Source organism: Poecile atricapillus, chromosome W (assembly GCF_030490865.1).
Source record: "Poecile atricapillus isolate bPoeAtr1 chromosome W, bPoeAtr1.hap1, whole genome shotgun sequence".
Classification (NCBI taxonomy): Eukaryota; Metazoa; Chordata; class Aves; order Passeriformes; family Paridae; genus Poecile; species Poecile atricapillus.
The window spans coordinates 106,072,302-106,085,416 of NC_081288.1; positions in this window are offsets into that span (position 1 = coordinate 106,072,302).

The window sequence follows — 13,115 nt, forward strand, 5'->3', positions numbered from 1 at the left end:
AAACTGGATATTCTCAAAGAGGGACATAACAGATTCAAAGGAGAAGAAGGAAATAAAAGGCTGAAAAGCCTCATCCCCTGCTCTTCCTTTAACAAACTGGGTACAATTACCAATAAACTCTCAAAATGTGCTACTGGGACTGGGAGGCAGGGTCGGGCGAAGAAACCATAAGCCAAACATACTTGACAGAAACTTCAGTAGTTCTATAAACTTCCTACAAATAATTATCACCAAGCCCAGCACAATAACCATTCTAATTTATGCCCCTCTATTGTGAAAGAGGGAAAAGACAAGTATTAAAACCTCAAAAAATTCTAGGGACCAGATCGACATGAAGGCTTCCACTCCGAGAGATATTATGTATCTAAACAACATGGCTACTGACTGCTTTATCTTAACACAGAATAAATACAACCAAAAATATGACCAACAATCAGTACAGGTTTTTCCACTTTCTCTCGCCCCACGTTGGGCGCCAAAAGCTGTATATGTCTTAGTTTAGGGCAAATTAGGGAGGAAAACTCTGAATGGGGATTTCCCCAGGGAAATGCCCCTCCCCACCAACCGGTCCGGGAAAGGGAAAAAATTTCTTTGGAGAGAAGTGGAAAAAGCTGTTTATTTAACAGAAAATTGAATAATATTAAATAATAAAACCTCTTGCTGTTCGATGGGATGGCAAATCTAGGAAGAAAAGTCCTTTTTATGTGGTGTAGCTCGGTTCGCTCAGTTTCTTATCAGTCCCTCCAGCGCTGGAAAGTGCCGAGGCCCAGGCCCCGGTGGGCCACAGGCGTGAGCTCCTGGGGTTTGGCTGGGTGTTCAGTCCAGAGCAGGCTTGCACAGATCCAAGAAAAAGGAAAAAAACAAAGGTCCGGGGAATTCCTCTGCCTCAGCTAGCTAAAACTAACTAAAAGCCAGGGAGAAGCTCTGTCCCGCTGTCTGTCTGTGCTGCAGACAACACAGTCCAGGAGCGAGATGTGTGGGAGTTATATTTTCTTTAACACAAACTGCGGCTTCTTTTTCTCACTCTTTTGCTCTCAGAGCCATTCTTAAAGGTACAGAACTTAATATATAACATAAACCAGACGATTGGGGATACCAGTATCATAAAGTCACCCCAGGACACACCCTGTGCCACGGATCAAAGCAACAAAGAGTCAAGATGATGCTAGACACGGGAGCTGATGTTACCATCGTCAGCCGAGTCTGGTGGCCAAGAGAATGGCCTCTCCACAGAGCCTTAAGCTCGGTACAAGGTGTAGGGGGATACTCCACGCCACTGAGAGGTGTACACCCAATTCAATTTCGATTTCCTGAAGGACAGACTACCACCTTATGTCCATACGTCATGCCTTTACCTGGAACCCTTGGAGGGCTCGTTGGTCGAGATGTTCTCAGCCAGCTCGGAGCAACGCTAACTCTCCCCAATCAATCGCCTTTTCAGTAGTCGCCACTGCTGACAGGCCGCCAACCCCAAGGATTCAGTGGAAGTCTAATGAGCCTGTGTGGGTTGAGCAGTGGCCTCTATCCCAGGAGCGGCTAGCAATTGCACATGAACTTGTTAAAGAACAGCTACAAGCAAAGCATATCCAACCATCTCTCAGCCCATGGAATACTCCAATTTTTGTCATCCCAAAAAAAGTCCGGAAAATGGCGATTGCTGCATGATCTACGCAAGGTCAATGACCAAATGTGGGCAATGGGCGCGTTACAGCCAGGGATGCCCTCTCCCACAATGCTGCCACAAGAATGGTATCTTCTAATCATAGATTTGAAAGACTGTTTCTTCACAATACCCCTGCAGAAAGAAGACACAGTGAGATTCACCTTCACTTTGCCGTCAATCAACAAAGAAAGTCCATCTCAGAGATTTGAATGGGTGGTTCTTCCACAGGGGATGAAAAATTCTCCAACAATGTGCCAACTGTTTGTGCACTGGGCACTGAGACCTGTGCGGGCCAAGCTCTCCCAGACAATTATTTATCACTACATGGATGACATCTTGTTTTGTCAACGTGATCCATTTCAAGATGAAGATCTCACATTTATCACCACCCAGCTTGCAGCAAAAGGCTTGGTGGTTGCCCCAGAAAAAATCCAGAAACAAGCCCCCTGGAAGTACCTAGGGTGGATTCTGACATCCTCATCAGTCCACCCGCAAAAATTAGAATTAACTACCAAGATCAACACTCTCAACGATGCACAAAAACTTATTGGAGATCTGCAATGGGTACGATCTATTGCCGGTATCCGAAATGATGAGATAGCACCCTTAATGAGCCTTTTGAAAGGTACAGACCCGCAAGCCCCGATTACTCTTTCAGCAGATCAAAAGAGTTGTCTCATTTATCTGGGAAAGAAACTACTTTCAACACTAGCAGATAGAAGATTGCCAGATGTGCCTTTGGGACTTTTGGTTTGTAACCTCTCTGTCGCACCATGTGCCATCATATTTCAGTGGCCTGCTTGGCAAAAAGAGAAAGGGGGAGAAGGCCCATCTAAGAAGAGCCGTCGAAGTGCCAAGCAGCCTGCCAAGAAGTCAATGTTAGTGCAATTAGCGAGGAAAAGTGCAGAACCTTTAGCGATCCTTGAGTGGATCTTCACACCACATACGCCGCCGATGAGTATCTGGCAGAGGACAGAAGCAATTGCTTATCTCATCAAAAAGGCGAGAACACGAATAGTGGAGATTAGTGGTGCTGAACCAGAACATATCAGTCTACCAATAACAATAGAGAATCTTGAGTGGATGCTGAGACACTCAGAACCAATTCAATTAGCGCTGCTCAACTATCCAGGAACTGTACACAACAAGCAACCTAGCAACCCGCGCCTGCAAATTGTTCTAAAACAGCGGTGGTTACAACAGCCTAAAGTTGTGAAGCAGCCAGTGAAAGGCCCTACAGTGTATACGGATGCAGGAAGTCGGCGGAAGAAAGCAGCCTGTACCTGGCAAGAAGACTCGAGCTGGAGAAGTAAAGTTATAGATGGAGATGCACACGACTCACTGCAGACATTAGAACTTACAGCCGTCGCATGGGCACTGTCTCATTGGCGAGACAGTAAGCTAAACATTGTATCAGATTCATTGTACGTGGTAGGAGTGGTACAACGCATTGAAGATGCCCTCATCAAACCGCCAGATAATAAGCGATTGTGTCAACTATTTTTTCAGATCAAAAGAGCTATAGAGGACAGAAACGAGCCCTGTTGCATCATTCACATTCGCAGTCATCAAACAGAATTCGGTCTCGGAGAAGGCAATGCAAAAGCTGACATGCTTGTCAGTCCTGTTGTAGCAGCACCAAGAGACTCCTTCGCAGCTGCAAGAGAGAGTCACACTCTCTTTCATCAAGCCGCAAAAGCCTTGCAGAGACAATTTAACATCAGCTTAACAGATGCACAAGGCATTGTAAGATCCTGTCCACAATGCAGTCAATATGGAACCACTCTAGGCTTAGGTGTTAACCCTAGGGGTCTTCAAGCCTGTGAAATTTGGCAAATGGACGTAACACACGTACCTGAATTTGGTCGCCTCAAATACGTACATGTTACAGTAGATACCTTTTCAAAAATGGTTTGGGCCACTGCACAAGTAGGGGAAAAAAGCATACATGTAATTCGGCATTTAGTAGCATGCTTTGCCATAATGGGGGTTCCAAAAGAAATAAAAACAGACAATGGGCCTGCATATGTAGGAACACGAGTTTCTCACTTCTTACAAAAATGGGGAGTCAAACATGTAACTGGAATTCCCCACGTGTCAACTGGACAAGCCATTGTAGAGAGAGCCCATAGAACCCTAAAAGAGTACTTGAATAAGCAAAAAACACCAGAACAGTTAGACCCTACCATTCGATTGCAGCAAGTGTTATTCACTCTAAATTTCCTCAGCTTAGTTGGAGATTTAGAGCAGCCCCCAGTGGTCATTCACAATAGCCAAATAAAGATGCAAGCTACCCCAGAGATTAAGTTATACTACAAAAACCCAAAAACAGGTATCTGGGAGGGACCGAGTCCATTGCTATTTAACGGGCGTGGTTACAGTTGTGTCTCCACAGATACTGGACCGCTGTGGGTGCCTAGCCGATGGACCAAACCAGCCACGAAAGATCTGAAGAACAATCAAAACGTTGATGCCCTCAGTCAATCCCTGATCGGCTGTCAGCTGACACCACGAGAACAACAAATGTTTCAAGACTGAGCTGTGTCAAACCATAGTCTGTTCGTGAGAAATTCCTGTGAAGATCTGAGAAGAGTGCAGAGACTCTATCTAGTTGTGCAAAAAACAAAGTTTAGTTGTGTGTTTATCCTTTTGCAAATTGCTTTCACGCTTAGATTATATATATATATCAAAGCACGTGTGTTAAAGTAGATAGATAAGAGTTAAGATAAGAAGTTTAGTGTGTGTAGTAATTACTATATTAGTATAAGGTATAAGCATTCCCCCTTCAAAAGCTAGCGTAAGCATCTTTGAAAGTTCACTTAACGATCAAAGTTTTAGCCGTGAATTTGCAAACATGACGCCACTTGCATGGGACAAACTGCTTATGGTAATTGTGCTGTGTGTAGCCCCAACCAGTTGTCTGCTGATTGATATCCAAAAGCGACAAAATATATGGGTCACCTTAGCACACCTGACTGGTCAAAAATTGATGTGTTTGAGCCTAGCTACCCCTGGAGATCCTTTTCGCACCTGTCTCGTAGGAGTCCCTGAATGGGATCCTCCAGCCTTTAAAGGTTTAGTTAGCAATGAGACTCGACTAAATCGATCGATAATGCTGCAGGAGTGCAACCGCACCATTGGCCTTACATCTAGGCAACTTGATGCCTGCTGGCAAGCGAAAATTGTTGAGGTTCTCAATGTCACCATGAGACCCTCAGAAGAGTTAGATCTGCTAGGTTCTACCAATACCTCAGGTGGGTGGATGATGTTTGAGCCCCCAACAAAAAATCGTTTTGACAAAGCAACACAGCACTGGGCTACAGTGAACCCCATAGTTGATCTCGTTACTGACACTGAGAATAAAGCCTTTTATTCACGATGCAATCTCACAGGACGATTACCAAAGCGCTTGCCTAGTTCCATCTTCCTAGTCTGTGGGGATAGGGCATGGAATGGAATTCCTGCTAGTCCACATGGAGGGCCATGTTATCTTGGGAAACTTACCTTGTTCCATCCAAGACTACATCAATTGATGAATGTGGCTAACAAAATGAAAATCAATAGACGGTCCAAGCGAAGCCTAAATGAGTTACAGTGTGATGATGTTAAAAACCCAGACTTTTGGAATCGCGGTGTAATCTGGGCAACCTCCTTCTTCGTTCCAGGAGCAGCTGCAGCCAGGAGTCTAGCCACCCTAAAAAGGCTCGCTTGCTGGACTAGGAAAGAATTAAATTTAACATCCACAATGTTAAGTGAGCTTTCAGCCGATGTGAGTAGTGTACATCATGCAGTATTACAAAACCGAGCTGCAATTGACTTTTTGCTTTTAGCGCAAGGGCATGGTTGTGAAGAGTTTGAAGGCGTGTGCTGCTTAAATCTTACTGACCATTCAGTTTCCATCCATAAGCAGCTTCGCCAGCTACAAGATGGGTTACATGCTCTGAAAGAAGATAGTAACCCCATTGAGAGTTGGTTCGCCAGCTGGGGCATTACTGGATGGTTGAAGTCTCTTGTGCTAGAAGGGGGACGAATGCTATTTATAGGGATAATGGTAATAATGCTAGTGAATTGTATGCTATCTTGTGTTCGTAGAAGTGTAGTACGAGCTGCATCCAAAGTCTGGCTTGTGCAAAAAGGAAACGGGGGAATTATAGAGAGCTTTTTAGCAGATGGGGGACATGATATATTAGTAAAGGCCTGTCTGCACAAACCAGCCTCTGGGATAAGTCGCAATATTAAAGGCTAAAATCCTTGAAACTTGCCTGCAGAAAGTAAAACAATGTTCTTGTGTACCAAGACAAGAATGTAAACTTGTGTGTGTTAACCAATAGTAGCTCACTCTGCCCGCAAACCCTGTAGAACCCTATAAAAGTGTTCTGAAAATAGAAATAAACTGGCGTTCACAATTACTTCTGTGAAGACTGGTGAATTGCTCGGGGGTCCTTCAACAAACAACAAGGGTTTATCTGTGAGGCTAACACAATTGATGCACAGGACATATGTTTAGACACTGAGCAAAGCATCTGCCACTTTGAGATTCATCCAGATACTAGTCAGAAGAGTGTGCTTGTATATATTGGCCTAGGCTGTGTATGTCTAAGAACTGTGTGTGTTTCTGTAGAAATAGATAACAATGTAACTTTTCCTATTAGGAACCATTCTAATTTTTGTTTTTGTAATTTTGTTAAAATTGTAGGGTGTGATTTTTTTATATTCGGCATCGGTTACGTCCCACCAGTTGATAAGATCTAACTATACAATATACCATAAATTATCACCTACACCCATTGGAATGAACCTGACATTAGTAAGACAGCTAATGAACCACCAAGACTTGGCAAGAATCCTGAAAGAGATCCAGGAAAACGGGCAAAAGACTCTGATTACTGTCTATCATGATACAAAGGAAATAAGCAAAGTATTACAAAGGGTAAACCAAGACACAAATCATCACTAGTGGGATGCACTCTTTGAATGGTCACCAACTGCAACTGGAATTTTGAACACACTTTGCCACCCTATCATTTTAATACTGGCATTAGTAGGTGTAAGTCTGGTGCTATCAATTGTAATGCTTGTTTGGAACTGGAGGATGTTAAAACGGATGGCAGTACTAACTTCTCTAGCAGCAGCATATGGCAATGCAATGAGGGATACATACCGAGGAGAGCAAGCTGTAAAGGTAGACTGAAAAAGAAAAGGCATTAGTATTGCTAAGTAAAGGATTTACTGATTTTCTAGAAAAGGGGGGACTGAAACAGAGAAATTAAGAATTAGGAAATAAACATAAGGAAATGCCTGACTAAAAGGGGGGTTTGACAAAAACCATACCCTGACACCCTGATCCACAAGAACAGGAAAAGGGTCAGACTGCAAGATAAAATAAGGAGCTAGAATACACAAACAAGATGCAAAGACAAAGGCACCACAAGATAAAGGGGATTCTTCGAACCCTAAGCTGGAAAGAACGGATTTAAAGTCCCAAAAGGTGGCCAAAAGACTGAAAGGGGAATGGAGCTAATTGTAATATGAAGTGAGGACAGGCGGGGTTAGGAAATTAATATGTATTAGTCATATCGTGTAAACCTAGTCTGTAAAAGATAAAAAGGGAAAACCAAATCAAAAAGGTATGCATGCTTTTCGGAGGAGATATCCCCCATGCACCTCAGCGCTGAATAAATTCATACATACTCTTATAACTACTCTGCGAGTTATAGAGTTCCTTTTATTCCGCATATCACTGTGACCTGGCATGGTGGGAGTGTCCAATGGGTACTCGAATAAGGACCATCTCAGTGTCCCTTACTCCGAGTAGACACCTGCTCTGAAACGGCTGCATCACTGCGAGACCCTAAGATGAATAGGAGAGGGGCAGACGCAGATGCCCCGTGACCAGCGGTGGCTGGAGGACGGAGCCCCCGGCGCTAGCCACTGGATCCGGGCCAATCCTGGCAGGGTCTGTAGCCGTTTGTGGTGCAGAGCCCATAGCGAGGGGGGGGGGCGAGGGGGGTGGGGGGGTGCCGACAGAGGTCCGCCATTACCCCCGCCCGGCGCTGCAGGGCTCAGTGCAGTGAAAGAAAGTGGGCCCCAAAGGGCTCCAGCACCTCCCGTGTGTGTTGCGCCACCCCCGCCACCCGTGGCCGCTGCCGCGCTGGCAGCAGGGGTGCGTGGGGGGAAAACAGTCCCAACAAAGGATCTGTACAAGCCGCAACCACAGCGCTGCTTGTGCTCATCCCCCCCCCCCCCTCCCCATGGCGGGAGAGGGCATGGGGGACAGCGGTCCTGGCGGGGTTGCGGAGAGGGGTGTGCGGAGGGCACTGGGGGCTTGGCCGGCAAAGGACGGAGTGGAGCGGCCCCGCCTCCTACAGGCGCTATATCCAGCAACCAGATGACCGTGCCCGCGGCTGCCGGCTCGCCTGCCAACTGCGCAGGTGCAGCAGAACTGTTTACAAACTGCAGCACGGGAGTGGCGAGAATTCCACCAGTCTCAACGCCAGCGGTGTTTGCGTAAAAGGAACTAACGCGCCCACTCCACAGTTCATACAAACCATGAATATCGACCTCTGAGGTCCCACTGCCGGCGGAAAACGAGCCGCCCGCGGTCCTTCTCCCTCCACCGCAGGAAATGCATGGGGGATGGGTGATCCCTCCCCAACCCGCGGTTCCCCAAGCGCAGGGCAGAGCGGCCCCGGCTGAGCGGGGGGAAGAGGGCTTCCGATAGTTGAGCCTCTCCCCCACTGCTGCCGGCTGCTTGCCCCATGTGACACGGGAGGGGGAGTCCCCATCCCTGGGTTAGACTCCCAAGGGAATGGGGTGGCTTAATATCTTGCAGTGGTCAGGGTGGGAGATAAAATCCCATTAGCGCTGCCCTGTCCAAAGTCCGATCCCGTCTCTAGCGACTCAAGCTCCACCAGAGCAACTTCCAGATCAGACTGTGCCCCTTCTCCCCGACCTCATTGGTCGGGACTTCGGAGCTAGAGTTCTCTGCAAAACTCTGTAACATGTTCACAATTTTCTTCCAAGGCAGAAGTAGCTTTACAGCATTCACATTGCCTGAAAGAATCAGTTGAAACAAGGCATCGCCTAGGGCTTGCCAATAATGTTTCAACAGTGCTGTTTCAGTGCTAGAAAAAAAAACATGCTCTTTCCCCCATAAATACAGGACTTGGAAATCAGCTTTACAAATATCCAGTCCATATAGCTGGTGAGAAGAATGACGGGTTTGTCTTTACAAACAAGCTGTGGGTCTGCTGATAAGATGAAACTATCACTGAGAGATAACAAGAAACAATGGGATGGATTCCACTGAAAGATGAAAGGGATACTGGGGAAACACCATAAAATTCCACAAGGGTTAAGAATTAAGAGGGGGGTTATACATTAGGGGGGAATCTTAAGTATCAGGCATTCCGGGAAGTCTGTACCTCTCAAGTACCTCAGCCAATGGGGAAAGAGAGAAGGGACATGCGGCCGGAAAATTAGGATAAAAAGGGAGGCTGCACCCTCCAAATATTAGAGAGACCCCAGGGGAATACCCCATGGCCTCTCTCCCTTTATTCGAATAAAGTAAAAGGACTTCTCTGTCTCCTTTTTGGACATAAACTTCTGATGTTTGTGGATTAATTTTCCTGACACCGGAAAGCATCTGTCCATAATTCCAGGACTAGAGAATCCTCTGGAGTTAAGACAGCAGTTACCATGCTTGCAACTGACTGGGAAAAAAATCTTCCAGCAAAGGAAAAATGGCAGGCAAAAAAACCCGCACGCTTGGACGGAAAAACCCTTTTTTCTAGGGTCGGGGGAAAAGAAATACCTCTTTTTGCCAGTTGCAATCACACGTTGGGCTCCAGATGTCGCTCTTGGACATGAAATAAGGAGCATGGATTCAATGCAGCAGCAGAAAGAGGATCATCAGAAGGGCTTTTATTTAAGCTTTCGGCTCCTTTTTATAAGGTGTTCTGATACAGATTTAACATGATTGGTAAAGAGAACAACACCTCTCTAGTCCCACTGGTGGAACAAGAGAAAACACACTCATCACAGCTGTACAATATTGTTTTGAGAACTAGAAGTTATTTACAAAAATAGTCCTTGAGAGAGAAATGTTCTCAAGAGACTTTCCCTTGGGAAACAGATCAGCCACTGATAGGCTGGAAACTCTCTCAGACTCAGAAAATCAGGTCCACAGGACATAGTACTCCAGGTGGAGTCTCATAAGTGCAGAGGGGGAGAATCACGTCCCTCAACCTGCTGGTATCTTTTGATGCAGCCTATGATGCAGTTGGCTTTCTGGGCTGCCAGTGTACATTGCCGAGTCATGCTGAGCTTTTTATCTACAAACAACCCAAATCTTTCTCCCCAGGGCTAGTCTTGATATATTCTGCTCCCAGCCTGTACTTGTACAGGACCTCACATTTGGCCTTGTTGAACTTCATGAGGTTTGCACAGACCCACCTCTCAAGTCTGTTAAGGTCCCTCTGGATAGTATCCCTTCCCTCCAGTGTGTCAATTTCACCACATAGCTTGGTGTCATTGGTAAACTTGCTGAAGGTGCACTTAAATGCCATCAACAAATCACAATAAATTAGCCTGAGTCCTGTCATAAAATGGTGGCCAAAACAAAATAGCGCCCTGTCATAAAATAGCGACCAGAACAAAATGGCACCCTATTAGGTATATAGGGGAAGGGTCTTCCTGGTTTGATGTACCTCAGAGTAAACCAGAAGTAGGAGGTGCTGTTCCTGCCATCTAATCACAACAGCGTATGTGACTGCAAGAGGGGGCATCTGGGGCAAATGGTCCCTGAGGTTTCTGGGGGGAGGTAGGACTTCTACCAGAATCTGTGTGTATGGCATTTGTCACTTTTTGTATTGTATATCTGCGGCAGGTGTTAACCGTCGCTGGCTGCCAGGTGCCCACAAAGTCACTGTATCATTCCCCTTCTTCAGTGAGACATAGGGGAGAGAAAATACAAATAAAAGCTCATGGGTCAAGATAAAAGCAGTTTAATAAGGAAAGGCCACTTGTAAAAGCAAAGTAAAACTAACAAAAAGATTGATTCTCTACTTCCCACCAGCGGGCAATGTCCAGCCACATCTTGGAAAGTAGAACCTCCGTATATGTAGCAGTTGCTTCAGAAGACAAGTGTCTCAATAACAAATGCTTCCCCACCTTCCTTTCTCTTCTCAGCTTTTATTGCTGAACACAGTGGTCTGTGGATGCCCCATCCCTGGAAGTGTTCAAGGCCAGGTTGGACAGGGCTTGAAGCAACCTGGTCATGTGAAAGGTGTCCCTGCCCACAGCAGGGGTGTTGAAACAAGATGATTCTTAAGGTCCCTTCCAACCCAAATCATGCTATGATTCAATGCTATTTTTACTTCAGTCTTTAACAATACCGATAAACCTTGGGCTTCCCAGTTTCCTGAGTCAGAGGACCACAAGTGCAGGAACAGTGACTTTCCATTTGTGCACACTGAAAATGTAAGGTACCAGCTGTATCAGCTGACTGTTCATAAATCCATGGAGCCAGATGGGATTCATCCAGAGTACTGAAAGAGCTAGTGGATGTTACAGCAGGCCCCCTCTTGGTCAGCAGGACCCTGACTAAAGGTCTATGGAGTTTGGGGAGGTCTCTGGTGACTAGAAGCTAGACAGCATTATTCCACTTTACAAAAAGGGCTTGAGGGAAGACCCAGGAAACTACAGACCTGTTAAGCTAACCCCAGTATCTGGAAAAATTATGGAAAATATCATACTGGGTGCTATTGAAAGACATTTAAAGGACAATGCAATCACCAGGCATAGTCAGCGTGGGTTCACAAAGGCAAGGTCCTGTCTAACTAATCTGATATCCTTCAATGATAAGGACATGCATCTAGTAGATGAAGAGAATGTGATAGATGTAGTTTGTTTGGGTTTTAAGAAGGCTTTTGATACTGTCCCTCACAGCATCCTTCTGGACAGGTTGCTTAACTTGTTCATCAATGACTTGGCTGAAGGGGCAGATGTCCCCTTGACAAGTTTGCTGATGACACAAAGCTGGGAAGAGTGGCCAATAACCCAGAGTGCTGTGCAGACCTCCAGAAGGACCTTGACAAGTTGGAGGGATGGGCAAAGAACTGTCTGAAGTTCAACAAAGGCAAGTCCAGGGTACTGCACCTGGGGAGGAATAACCCCAGGCACCAGCACAGGCTGGGGACCAACCTGCTGGAAAGCAGCTCAGTGGAGAAGGACCTGGGCATCCTAGTGGACAACAAGTTGACCATGAGACAGCAGTGCCCTTGTGGCCAAGAAAGCTAATGGGATCCTGGAGTGCATTGGGAAGAGCATTGCCAGCAGGTCAGGGAGGTGATCCTGCCCCTCTATTCAGCCCTGGTGAGGCACATCTGGAGTGCTGTGTCCAGTTCTGGGCTACTCAGTACAAGAGAGACATGGAGCTCCTGGAGCAGGTCCTGTGGAGGGCAATAAAGATGATTTAGGGACTGGAGCATCGTTCTTATGAGGAAAGGCTGAGGGAGCTGGGCCTGTTTAGCCTGGAGAAAACTGAAAGGGGATCTTATCAATATCTTTAAGTAACTGAAGGGAGGTGTCAGAAGATGGACCAGGCTCTTCTCAACAGTGCTAAGCAATAGAATAAGATGCAATGAGCAGAAACTGATGCACAGGAAGTTCCATCTAAATATGAGGAAGAACTTCTTTACTGTGCAGGTGACCGAGCACTGGAACAGGTTGCCCAGAGAGGTTGTGGAGTCTCCTTCACTAGAGATATTCAAGAATCATCTGGATGCAATCCTGTGCAACATGCTCTAGGAAGACCTTGCTTGAGCAGGGAGGTTGGACCAGATGAACCCACTGGTAGTCTCTTCCAACCTTAAACATTCTGTGATTCTGTGATATAGACTTTGAATTAGCATCTTTCACATGTAAAGCATATCCATTGATGGAATGCAGCCGAGAAAAAAAATCAGCCAGTACAAGGCTAATGGATATTTCCTTCTCTAAAACAAACAAACAAAACCACAGAAAAATACCAACACCACAAAACAAACTCATTCTCATTCTTTTTATAGTTAGACCTTCTTTGCTTCCCTTTTCTGGCCTTTACTCTTCCATATCAGCCTATACCCAGTCCAATATATGCTTATGGATAGGTTTTCAGACAGCTGCTTTACAGCTAAGATGAAACAACTTCAAATACATATTTCAACTTTTCTGTGTTCAGCAAATTCTGAATATAGTCAGATAACTCACAAAATTTAAGGTGAAAATCCTCTTTTCAATTGCCAAAATGTTTTAAGTCCTTGTTAAACAAGAGATGCCTCTTTAGCTTAACTTCATGAAAACTCTGTACATAAGTTATGTAAGATTCTACAAGCCAGACCTGAATAGGATCATCCCTATATACAGTTAGCATAGGTTATTATTCTTAACTTTGGCATGCAAATTTATTTAC